Source organism: Chenopodium album, chromosome 4 (assembly GCF_948465745.1).
Source record: "Chenopodium album chromosome 4, dcCheAlbu1.1, whole genome shotgun sequence".
In the NCBI taxonomy this organism is placed as follows: Eukaryota; Viridiplantae; Streptophyta; class Magnoliopsida; order Caryophyllales; family Amaranthaceae; genus Chenopodium; species Chenopodium album.
In genome coordinates, this window is record NC_137837.1 from 41,994,200 (window position 1) to 42,007,789 (window position 13,590).

Sequence of the window (13,590 nt, forward strand, 5' to 3'; positions counted from 1 at the left end):
AGCCAAGCAAAAGGGCGGCGATGCTGAGACGATGCTAAAAAAAGCTCAAGATGAACTTGGCAAGGCTCAGGCGGAGCTGGACAAGCTCAAGGGTGTTTCCCAAGAGAACACCGATCTCAAGGCCAAGGTGAAAGAGCTAGAGGACGCGGTAGCTTAGGCGCAGCTTAACTTTGCGGCAACATTGCAGGTGGAACAAGAGCACCTGGTTGGCGAGAGTGAGGCTGATAACGATGCCCAAATAAGGATTACCTGGAAGGCCTTGTACCCAAACAAGGAGTACGGCGTCTGGGCACTTGCTCACAAGTATGCTGAGGAGGTTGTATACTTGAAAGAGAAGGGTGAGCCAGAGCCGGATTCCTTTGAAGTTTGGGCCAATACTGAGCTGCCAAAGCCTGAGAATCCCGTCCAAGGTCAAGCGCATGAAATTCCTTCTGAAGAAGAAGAGAATAACGACCATGAGGACCCGTGTGTAGCTTAACAATGATTTTCTGCAGCAGTATGCCATTTTTATTTTTTCTTGTTCAGTGGCTGTATGTCAAATTACTTTCTCTCCGGCTTGCGTGCTGAGTATTTGTTGTTTTTACCGGCTGAGGATCCGGGTTAATTGATAATTTGCTTCACTTCCTAGACGAGGTCCAGTTAACAATGCTCTACCACAACCGTTTGGTTGGGTAGATTTTAATGAATGTGCCGACTGAGTCAGTTTTGATCATTTTGCGTTTGAATTTTGCATTTTTAGTTTTGCATGTATACTTGATATTTTTGCCTAACTTATGAAAAGCATGCGACAATTGATAATCCGGTTGTTCTTGCCCGTGGACGGCTGTGTGGTTGGTTTCAACTTTAAGTCGATTGATTGGCTTGGAAACATCTGATGCTTTAAAGAGCATGATATGTGTAACACCCCAATAATTCTCTCTTTAAACTTGTGAGGACCCTAAACAACATTCAAGAGAATTACTGGCGTGCTACCGCCACGTGTTCAAACGTTAAGGCTTTATCAGAAAATAGCAGCGGAAAAACTAAATCAGTTATAAATAAGTTTCAAAACCAACGAATGAAACCAAATTAATTCATACAACTTGGAACCATTAAAGCCCTTATTCAAAACCCAATAAAAGTAGTAAGTGATTAATTCCAGTGTTCGAATAAATTCAAACCCAAAAGAATTAGTGTCAAATAAAATCGAATTAAAATAAATTCAAACTTGCAAAAGAAATAAAATGCAAACAATCAACTCTCTACTCAAGATCCCACAACCCTGATGAATGCTGCATGTGTAAGAACCTGTGGTAATTCTGCTCCCCAATATTACAAGTGTAAAAATTGGATCGTCACAGGGTCATTGAAATGCGAAGGCCATGACCAAAGAAAGACACACAAAGCACGCAATCAGCAAAGCTGAGTACATACAAGCTGCAAAATAAATTAAGAAATCCATAACATGCTACTAATAATCAATCATCATGCATCATTAAATTATAGACTCAACACACGACTCAACTATTTATATTACTAAGACTCCATTAATTAATAATAGGTAAATCATTATTTTTATTCATTGGATTACGCAATAGACAAGGTTGTCCAACCCATGCTCCATTTGGAACATCAATAAAAGAAAAACCCCATGTCTCCTTTCGGAAACATCAATAAACATCCAACGACCACGGGCGCGACTCCGTGACCGTAGTTAGTATGAGATCTCACCTAACTCCTAGTTTTGAAAAATATTTGAAATAAGAGACTCGTAGATCAGACGGCCTCGAGAAAAGTACACGGCTAATACCCCATGTACCCCAACCCCTGATTGTCATTACTCCAGAAGTGCACCAATCCAGAGTTTTATTGCTCATCCATCTTGCACTTTATGTGATTTACAGGTTTAGACTTGGTGATGACTCATATGCATAGCAATACAATCAATCCAATATCAATTCAATCAAGTAAAACAACTTTTCAATTTCAATTCTTGATTTATTAGTGGCAAGCAACATTTATTATTTATTCCTTTACTACCTCGGTGTATAAACACCTTGAGTGCATAAGGCACCCCAAAACCTTAACCTCGTCTTAGAAGACTTAAATTCTTCCTTTACTCATCCTGCTTGCATAATCATGAATGAGTAATAAATTAATCATTACACCAATAATATACCTTTGCCTCTAAGCGCACCTTGCATAATTAGAGCACAAATAATACTTGCAATATAAAATAGTGCACGTTATACGAAATTCACAATGTATAACCAAACAATTTAACTCAGTCATCCCTATACATGATACTAAGTTCTCGATCCGTCGTCCTTAAACATGCACCTAAAAGAAAGGTTTCGTAACTTGTACGTACCTAGAGCAAACGAATTGGTATGCCACTTTACTAACTAAAAATCACCTTCAATAAACTCCTCTCCTAAGCCAAATAATAACATCTCAATCAATACCCAATCAATCAAATTTACAGCAATACTAACTTACTTTAAAACCTTCAAAATCCAAATCAAACAACACTTTAAAATCTTCCCTTTAGTTAAAATTAAAGGCTTATATATAGTTCTTTAAATTTTCTTCATAAAAACCTTAAAATACACTCTTATACATGAAATTACAGCAAGTTTAAAGTCTAATAAAAATCTGAAAATTATATAAAAACCCCTAAAAATCTCCCTTTTTAATGGGTGATTAAACCCTCTTTATAAAACATTAAAAGTAGTACTTAGAAACTATTTCCAACACTTAAAACTTCAATAAAAACATATATTTATGTTTAATTAACTTTAAACATAATTAATTTTATTAATCAAACTCAAGGATAATATTTTAAGTAAAAAAAAAACTTCGTTAAAATCAAAAACTGCCCGAAAATCATATTTAGAGGCTGAATTTGGCCATGAGAGGGTGGTGCTCACTACCAAAGGTAGTGAGTCTTTCTTAAAACGTTGTTTTCACATGTAAAACACTATTTTTTTTTTATCAAAATCGGATGAGTTCAGAATCTGATCGGGATTAAAACGGGATTAATATTAACGAACGAAAATCTAAAAACTAAAACACGAATTTACATGTTCAAAATAATCTGGAATTAAGTTAAACTAATCATTATTTATAATCACCAAAATTTCAAAACATCATTACTATAAAAGCCCTAAATCAATTGTTCATAAAAACCCTAAAATCATGATTTTCAATAATTAAAAACCCTAGATTATAAAATTTACAAAATCTGAAAATTATGATACTTATAAAATCTGAAATTATAAAGTTTAGTCATCAAAATACAACTTGATACTAATTAAATTACTTTCAAACAATAAAATCAAAATCCATAAATCAATAATTATAATTATACAAATTAATAAAACAAAGGAGAGAGAAAATAAGACTAACCTTTTGGTGTGGGAAATTTTTGGGGATTAATGGGGTATTTATAGGAGAGAATGTTGTAGGGTAAGTAAGAAGATTGGGCCTCATAAAATTATTGGGCCAATTAGGTAAATGAAATGGACTAGGCTTTGTTTGTATGATCATGAATTGTAGAACATAGGTTCATAAAATAGTTTGTGCTAAAATAATTTTTGACCAATATTAATAATTTGAAACTTTTGTAATTAAATTCCGGAAAAGTACAAATAAATATTATAAATAAAATAAAATTTCATTTATAAAATATTTAAAAATACGGGGGATTACAATATGTTTGCAAGTCATTTAATCACAATAGTGATTTCCCCAAACCAAGTACACAGCCGTCCAAACGACAGGCGTTCCAGCCTTCCAACCAGACTGAAAAAGACCGTTTGAGAAAATTGCAGGAGGCGAATAGCCGCTTGTCCCTTCATAGGACAGGAGGCAGGTGGCCGCCTGGGGGGTTTGCAATCCAATTATACTTTCCATGTCCTTTACCCCATTGGGAGGACTTGTATAATTTCGGAAGGTAATCTAGGTTAGAACTTAGGTTGGTCACCGGCCGGTGTCTTTTTGGACACCCGGTTCCCGAAGACTTGGTCCCCGGCTGGTGTCTTTTTGGACACCCGATTCCCGAAGACTTGGTCGCTCCTTAGATTACCCAAGTCAGGCGGCTATGAGTTGACCAATGAGGTCGTCCATTTTTTGCCGCCTGAATGCGTACATGAACTCTTTGATAGAGTGCTTTTGTGTGACGATTGCACCCGGAGGGGTGTTACCGGATGCCTTATTTTTCATTGGAGCAGGCGAATTTTGTAAAAATGTATAACCATCTGGAGCCTCATGTCTTTTCCAAGACGGTTGTATAGCCATTGCACAACTCTTTTTGCCCCAACGGGAAAGTCTATGCATATTTGGAATGAAAAGCCTAAGAACTTCGGTCGGTCACCGGCTGATGTTTTAGGACATCCAGTATTTTGAAAACTTAATCGTTCTTTAGATTGTTCTAGTCAGACGGCTATGAGTTGACCAATTTGGTCGTTCAATCTTTGCCGTCTGCATAGGTATGTAGAGCAAACAGGTAGGCTGCTCTCTGCGACGATTGCACCCGGAGGGGTGTCGCAGGACGCCATTTTCCATGTTAGGATAGGCAATTTTATAAAACAAACAACCATCTGGCCATTGGCCTCTAGTCTAGGTTGAGACCGGCTGTATAGCCACTAAGCGGTTTTGTGCCTTGTTTAGTTATCTGGCTAGTGGCCTCATGTAAATTGAGCGATGAATTTTCTACTAAGTTTCAAACTTAGAGAGTTCAACAATTGGGCCGTCTGTGTAATGCCCAGACGGTCTTAAAATTAAAAAAAGGAAATAATAATTGAAAACAAAAGGCAATTTCTCATTAATAGACTTCTTGTTTACAAAAATTTACAACTCAGAAATAGTACTTTTTCAAATTGTCTACATTCCAAGTCCTAGGAAGGCGTCTGCCGTCTGGAGTTTCTAGGCGGTAGGTGTCATCTCTAACTTCCTCATAGATCCGGTAGGGACCTTCCCAATTAGGAGTTAACTTTCCCAGTTCATTGGCCCTACCGATTGCCTCCATTTTCCGTAACACGAAGTCGCCAACTTTCAAAGGGCGCTTGTGCACTTTAATGTTGTAGGCTCTTGTCTTTCTCAGACGGTATATATCATGACGCAAGGCGACATTACCCCTGCGCTCTAGGAGAGAGTCCAATGTTAGACGCATGGCCTCCCAATTTGCTTATTCATCATAAAGCATGACTCTGAGAGTCGGCTCGTAATGTTCAATGGGCAAGACGACTTCAGCACCGTAAACCATTAGAAATGGGGTTTCACCGGTTGCCCCTTTTGCTGTTGTCGGGATGGCCCATAAGACATGAATTAATTCTTCTGCCCATAAACCCCCGGCTCTTTCAATCTTTTTCTGAATGCCGTCTGAGATGAGTTTGTTGTAGGCTTCAACTTAGCCGTTTGCTTGGGGTCGGCCGACTGATGCAAAATAGCTTGAGATCCCTTGATCTCCCAACCAAGTCTTGAGCTGAGACGTCTCAAATTGAGGGCCATTATCAAACACCATAGACATAGGAACCCCAAACCGGGTGATGATGTTCTTCCAAATAAAAGAGATGACATCCTTTAATCTTGATGTTCCTGACCGCCTCCACCTCCACCCATTTGGCGGAGTAATCCACAGCCACTAGAATGTAGCGTTTTCCGCCTGGTGTAGGCATATAAGTACCTAAAATGTCCATGCCCCATTTAGCAAACGGGACTAGGTCGTGGATTGCCATTAGATCAGTAGCCAGGAGGTGAATAAGTTTGCCAAATCTCTGACATTTATCACATTTCTTCACCAGCTCTTTGGCGTCTAGCTCAAGGGTAGGCCAAAAATAATGTCGCCTGGCTCTGACGGCTAGGGATCTGCCGCCTATATGGGAGGCGCAGTATCCCACATGCAAATCTTCAAGAACTTCCTCCCCCTTTTCTGGGGTAACACACTTTAGAAGAGGCTTCAAAAACCCCGCCTTGAAGAGTTCTCTGTTTCTCATCTCGAAGTTTGCCGCTCGCTTCTTCATGACGGCTGCCTCCTGTGCCGAATCAGGGAGCGTGCCGTCTATTAAGAAAGCTCGAATGCCATCCATCCAGGTAGAGCTTCGGTCTAGAATTCCAATGGGCTCTTCATATATGCTTCTTTTTTTAAGAACTTCCCAAAAGACTGACCGAGGCGTATCACAAAAGGCGGAAGACGCCAATTTGGACAAGGCATCCGTTTGGTTGTTGCCGGACATGGGCACTTGGCTCAGGGTGAACCCTTCAAGGGTCCCAGCCTCCTCTATGACCGCCTGAAGATATCTGATCATTGCCGGATGGTTAGATTCATATGTACCTTCATACTAGCTAATGACCAATTGGGAATCAGAATAGGCGTCAATTTTTTCTGCCCCTGCTGCCTTACACATGCGGAATCCGGCTAGCAGGGCCTCGTACTCTGCCTCATTTTTTGAGGCCTGAAACTTGAACCATAGTGCATACTCACATTTGTCTCCTTCCAGAGATTCATAGATCACGCATGCACCACATCCATTCTTTGTAGAGCTCCCATCTACATACACTTTCCAAACCTGGTCAAGATTATCCGGAGCCATCGGACGGGTCATTTCAACAATGAAATCGGCAAACGCCTGACCTTTCACTACCTTTCTCGGTTCGTAAGTGATTTCAAGACTTTGCATTTCAATAGCCCATTTTAGCATTCTTTCGGATGACTCCAAGGTGGACATTGGCCGCTTGAGTGGCTGGTCGGTGTATGTCACCACCGGATGTGCTAGAAAATAAGGCTTCAACTTCTTGAATGCCATATACAGAGCAAGACAAAAATTTTCAACCATTGGGTACCGGATTTCAGCATTTTTGAGTACATGACTAATGAAATAGACCGGGAGCTGAACGTCGTCTCATTCAACATGGAGAACGGCACTGAGAGCATGATCTGAGATGGCTAAGTATTTGTACAGCGTCTCTCTAGGCAGAGGACTAATGAGCCTCGACAAGGAGTGCAAGTGCTCTTTCAGCTTTTGAAAGGCCGCTTAACATCACCCCCCATTCAAACCTAGTCTTCTTCCTGATTGCTTGGAAGAAGTAAAGGCATTTGCCACCTAACCGGCTGAGGAATCTCCCCAATGCCGCCAGACAACCAGTTAATCTTTGAACTTCTTTTACAGTACGGGGTGACTTCATGTCAATTACCGCCTGTATCTTTTTGGGGTTAGCCTCTATCCCCCTTTGATCAATCAGGAATTTGAAAAACTTCCTTAACTCAACACCAAAGACGCATTTCTTAAGATTCAACATGACCTTATGCCGCCTGAGGGTGGTGAATGTTTCTCGGAGATCAGCAAGATGATCCGTCTGTAGCTTGGATTTGACTATCATGTCATTGATGTATGTCTCCACATTCCTTCCAATTTGATTAACGAAGACCGTATTAATCATCCGTTGGAAAGTGGCAGGTGCATTCTTGAAGCCAAACGACATTACCGTATAACAAAATAACTCCTGATCAGTGACGAAGGCCGTCTTCTCTTGATCTTTTTTCCACAGGGGTATCTGATGGAAGCCGGAGCAGGCATCCATGAAGCTCATCAAGGCGTGGCCGACTGTAGAATCGACCAGACTATCGATCTTCGGAAGCGGATAACTGTCCTTAGGACACGCTATGTTGAGGTCTGTGTAATCAACACACATACACCAGGTACCATTCGGCTTCTTTATAAGCACAACATTGTCCACCCAGTCGGAGAAATTACATGGCCGAATGAACCCAGCGTCCAGCAGCTTTCTGACTTCGGCAGCTGCCGCCTGACTTCTTTCCTTGCCGTGATTTTTTTTCTTTTGCCGGATGGGCTTCTTTTTTGGATCCACGGCGAGTTTGTGGACAGCGAGATCCGGGCTGACGCTTGGCATCTCTTCCACTTCAAAGGCAAAAATTTCTTTGAATTCTTTTAGCAGGAGGTGCAAGTCTGCACCCAACTTAGCATAAGCAGTTGTCCCCACCTTAACAGTACGCTCTGGACGGTTGTCGTCCAGAACGAGATCAATGTGCTCTCCGGCTGGCTGGAGACGGAGCTCATCTGACCGTTCTCCGGTCAGTGATTGCTATTTTTTTCTTTCTTCACCTCCACCAGCTGAGCAACTTTTCTTTTCTTTTCGGCTGCTGGTGGGGTTGGGCTGGCATCCTTGACATTGTCAAGGTCTATTGGCTCCTCCCCTTTGCCGTCTGGGGCCACAATATCTTTGACGGCACAGAGGTAACACTCCCGAGCCGTCTTCTGATCCCTGTTCAGGGAGCAAACAGAATCATCATTCCTCTCATACTTGATGAGCATGAAAGAAGGGATGATCACAACCTTGGCTTCGTTGAGGGTTGGACGGCCTAAAATGATGTTATGGGCGGTTAGTTCCTCAACGACTAAGAATTTGACGACCAGATGTCGTCCTTTTCCTTTTTCTCCTTGCCGGATAGGTAAGTCGATCCTACCGACTGGGTGAACCATCCTACCCCAAAAACCAACCAAGGGGTTGGTAACTGGATGCATGCTACTGAGCTTGTATTTCAGCTTTTGCAGGCATCGGAGACTGATGATATCCGACGAGCTGTCGGTGTCAATAAGGATTCGCCCGACCAGTTGATTGGCGACCTTACATTCAATGACGACCGTGTCGTCATGCGGACGGCGGACACTGCCCATGTCCTTCTTAGTGATCAAAACGTCTGGGAAGGAGGAGCTAGCTGACGCCTACTCATCATCATCCTTGTCCATCTTTCGAAGATGGCTTTTAGTGCCCCGGATGGTAGGGCCACCACATGAGAACCCGCATGCTATGATGTAGACTGACTCCTTATCGGTGTCCGAACTACTAGTAGGCTGGGGAGTCTTGGACGACTGCCCCTTGTTCTGCTTATTAGTCCCTTTGAACTTAGAAATGTAGGACTTTAACATCCCTTTGTCAGCCAGACGGTCCAACGCCTGTGAAGGCTGAAGTAGTCGTTGGTGTCACGGGCAACTTCTTCTTGGTACTGGCAGAATTTGTTCTTGTTCCTTGACTGGACGGAACTTTTCTTTGGATTTGGCTTCTCAATAGTCAGCTGGTCCTTTATCTCCATGAGGGTGGAGTTAGAGTCCTTGTTAAACTCGTACGTGGGGATGTACGGTTTAAACTCTTTCTTTTTCTTCTAGGACGGCTGGTCAGAACTAACCGCCAAGACTTCTTTTCTCTTCTTGCTCTCTTCTTTCTTTTTTGTCGGCTAAGCAAACCGACTTTCTTTCTGTTTGTCAGACTTCTTGGAGTCTGACTGGCTACCAGGCGTGCAAAGGTCGGTAGCTTGAATATAGCTTTCCGCCTCCCTCAGGGCCGCCTGCAGCGTAAATGCCCCTTTTCTGACGAGGTCAAACTTAAAGTTCGACCCGTCTCTCAGACCCTTGAAGCAGTCTGTGAATGCTACCTCGTCAGACAACCCCTGGATCTGGATTTTTACCAGGTTGAACCGCCTGACATATGAGCATATCTCTTCTCTCTCACCCTGCTTAACGGTACTCAAATCAAGGCTCGTTTTCTTAGCAGGGATGTTCATTGAGAGGTTTGTGGCAAACAAGAAGGCTAGCTTCTTAAAGCAATCAATGGAGCCGGTTGGCAAGTTGCCAAACCATTGTTGGGCAATGCCTTTCAATGTAGCCGGGAAACATCGACACCAAGTGGCATCGTCCCACCCCTGTAAACACATGAGGTTGGTGTATGCCATTAGGTGGTCTTCTAGGTTGGAGGTACCGTCATAAGTACCTACCAACACATTCTTAACCTTGGCCGGCTGTGCCGCCTCGGTTATATTCCTGGTGAACGCAGAAGGTTGTTCACAAAGTTTGAGCAGTCGGAGCTGCTAGTCCAAAGGTTGGACGTTGTTGAATTCTACCTGACCTCCGAAGGGAGGTGGCTGCATAAATGGAAAGCCATATTGCCCATATTGTGCCTGAGGTGCAAATGGGACAGACCCTATCATCATCTGAGGGTCGGTGTGGACGGACTTGCAGCCTGTCTGACTCTCACGTAAGGACAGTGAGTTCCTTACAGAAGTTTGTTTGAAGTTGTCTGGAAAGCTCGAGGTTGAGGCTGACTCAGATAGCTACTGGTGTCTCCTCCGCTCAATGATTTGTCGAGCGTCGGAAACAGTTTTCTTTATGGCTTCCGGCTGCTCGTGCCGGGCGTGCCTCTAAGGACCCTTTGGCAAAAGGATCTTGGTCCAGTCAAGTCTTGCGGCTGTCTTCTCCTTCTCCTTAGGGTGAGGAGTAGGTTGCTTGTCCTTGAACGACTTCTTCCTCCCAGATGGAGGTTTCTTTTTAGCCGGCTGTCCCTTGCTGGGGCCAGCCTTGTTTTTGTTCATCATCTCCTTAATTTCACCCTTGAAGGAGTTCATAAAAGTCATAAGCTCGTCCCGGGTGATCGGAGCTGATCCTCTGGCCTTCTGGGTTTCCTCTTTTGGCCTCCCAGTGGGCCTGATTCGACCCGCCTAGTTTGCATCACGTTCTAGCTGATCTCTGGAACGGGTGTTGTTTAGGGTAATTTTACCCCGCCATGTGGTCCAATCAGAGGATGACACGTGTCAACCTCAGGATGACCCAAAGTGGACCAATCCCTGCTTGACACGTGTCACTCCAGAAATTAAGGGAAAAAGGCGGCCTTCAGGCCCAAATCCCGAGAAAGCCGCAAAGCGGCGCAACCCACCACTGATTAGGGTACAGTGACCTAATCAGGGGCACAATTCCCAAAGACCCTATAAATAAGGAGATGTCCCTCTTTTTGAGGGCACGTTTTACCATTTATTACACTAGCATTCTCTCACACCAGAGAAACACCTGAGCTTGGAATCCGAGCAGATACCCCCCTAAATTTCCGTTCTCTTTATTCCGTTTTAAGTTACTAACTTGACCGTCGGAAGCGGAGCTTCAACCACCCGGAGTCTCCGTTATTTTGCAGGTACAGCTCAGCCGGATCAGACTTCGTGACGTAACTCTCCCGAGGGACAAAAACACCCAAAACATTTAGCGCCGTCTGTGGGGAGAGTACCTCGAAGATGGTTCAAGAGTCTGTACCACCCCCTAACCGTCTGGACGATGATCCAGAAGTTTTTACAGACCAGGAGGATGAAGATCCTCAGGTCGAAACCTTTACAGCCGAAGACGGCTCCCTCAGAATCAAGCGCATCCGACCCAGAGAGACTCTGGAGCGGGGTGCCTCCCAGGCGGGTCCGAGCAGACCCACTGGGCAGCCGGAAGGGGAAACCCAAACGGCAGCTGGATCAGCCCCTGTCACCCGAGACGAACTCATGAGATTCATGACAAGTTTCAAGGGTGAAATTAAAGAGCTGATCACCAAAAGCCGGGCTGGCCCAAGTAAAGGTCAGTCGGCGAAGAAGACTCCTCCAGAGAAGGGGAAGTCAGTCAGAGATCGGCAGCCTACTCCTCATCCAAAGGAGAAGGCAGCCGGGACCATTGATTAGTAAAAAATTCTCCTTCCTGGGAAGAACACCAATAACACTCGCCGGACTCAGCAGCCGGTGAGAAGTAAAAAATCAACTCTTGATGCCCGGGAGATCATTAACCGGAAGAGAAACCAATCGCTGTCTGAGTCGGCTTCAACGTCGAACTTTCCAGACAGCTTCAACAACATTTCTGCAGGGAGTGCACCCTCCTTGCATGAGAGCCAGACCGGCGGTAATACCGTCCATTCTGGCCCTCACATGATTGGAGCTGTACCGTATGTGCCTACTCAGGCTTACGGACAGTATCCTCCTCACTTCATGCAGCCGGCCTTCTTTGGAGGTCAGGCGGCATATCCAAATGTCCAGCCATTGGACTGGCAGCTTCGTCTGCTGTGCCTGGGTGAACAGCCCTCTGCGTTCACCCGGGAGATAACCGAGGCGGCCCAGCCGGCCTAGGTTAAGAATGTGTTGGTCGGTACCTATGATGGTACCACCAACCCGGAAGACCACCTTATGGCTTACACCAACCTCATGTATCTGCAGGGGTTGGATGATGCCATTTGGTGTCGGTGCTTCCCGGCTACATTGAAGGGCATTGCCCAACAATGGTTTGGCAACTTGCCGGCCGGGTCCATCGATAGCTTTAGGAAGCTCGCCTTCCTGTTTGCTTCCAACTTCTCAATGAACATCCCTGCTAAGAAAACAAGCCTTGATTTGAGCACTGTTAGGTAGGGAGAGAGAGAAGGGTTGCGCTCCTATGTCAAGCGGTTCAATCTGATCAGAATTCAGATTCAAGGACTGTCTGACGAGGTAGCTTTTACAGACTTCTTCAAGGGTCTGAGAGATGGGTCGACTTTTAAGTTCGACCTAGTCAGAAAAGGGGCTTTCACCTTACAGGCGGCCCTGAGGGAGGCGGAAAGCTACATCCAAGCTACCGACCTCTGCTCGCCTGGTAACCAGTCGGACTCTAAGAAGTCCGACAAACAGAAAGACAGACGGTCTGCTCAGCCGGCCAAAAACAAAGAAGAGAGCAAGAAAAGAAAAGAAGTCTGGGCGGTTACTGACTCTGACCAGCCGTCCCAGAAGAAAAAGAAAGAGTTTAAACCGTACGTCCCAAAGTACGAGTTTAATAAAGACTGCAACTCCATCCTCATGGAGGTAAAGGACCGGCTGTCCATTGAGAATCCGAATCCTATGAAGAGTTCTGTCCAGTCACGGAACAAAAATAAATTCTGTCAGTTCCATGAGGAGGTCGGCCATGACACCAATGACTGCTTCAGTCTTCAGTGGGCGTTGGACCGTCTGGCTGACAAAGGGCTGTTGAAGTCCTACATTTCTAAGTCCCCAGGCGGGGCAAAAAAGAAAAACAAGGGTCAGTCCTCCAAGACTACCCCCCAGCCTGCTAGTAGCTCGGATATCGATAAGGAGCCGGTCTACACAATAGCAGGCGGGTTCTCCTGTGGTGGCCCTACCATCCGGGGCACCAAGAGCCATCTTCGGAAGATGGACAAGGATGACGACGAGCAGGCGTCTGCAAGCACCTCCTTCCCAGACGTCCTGATTACTGAGAAGGATAGGGGCAGTGTCCACCGTCCGCATGATGACCCGGTTGTCATTGAATGTAAGGTTGCCAACCAACTGGTTGGAAGAATCCTTATTGACACCGGCAGCTCTTCAGACATCATCAGCCTCCGGTGCTTGCAAAAGCTGAAATATAACGTCAACAGCATGCATCCGGTCACCCACCCCTTGGTTGGTTTCGGGGGTGGGATAGTCTACCCAGCCGGAAGAATTGACTTACCCATCCGGCTGGGAGAGAAGGGCCAAGGACGACATATTGTCGTCAGATTCTTGGTTGTTGAGGAGTTGACCGCCTACAACATTATCCTTGGCCGGCCGACCCTCAACGTAGCCAATGCAGTAATCATCCCATCTCTCATGCTCATCAAGTATGAGAGGGATGACGGCACTGTGGGTTCCCTGAATGGGGATCAGAAGACGGCCCGAGAGTGTTATCTCTCAGCCGTCAGAGACACTATGGCCCCAGACGGCCAGGAACCAATAGACCTTGACAATGTCAAGGATGCCGACCCTACGCCTGTCCCACCAGCAGCCGGGAAGAAAAGAAA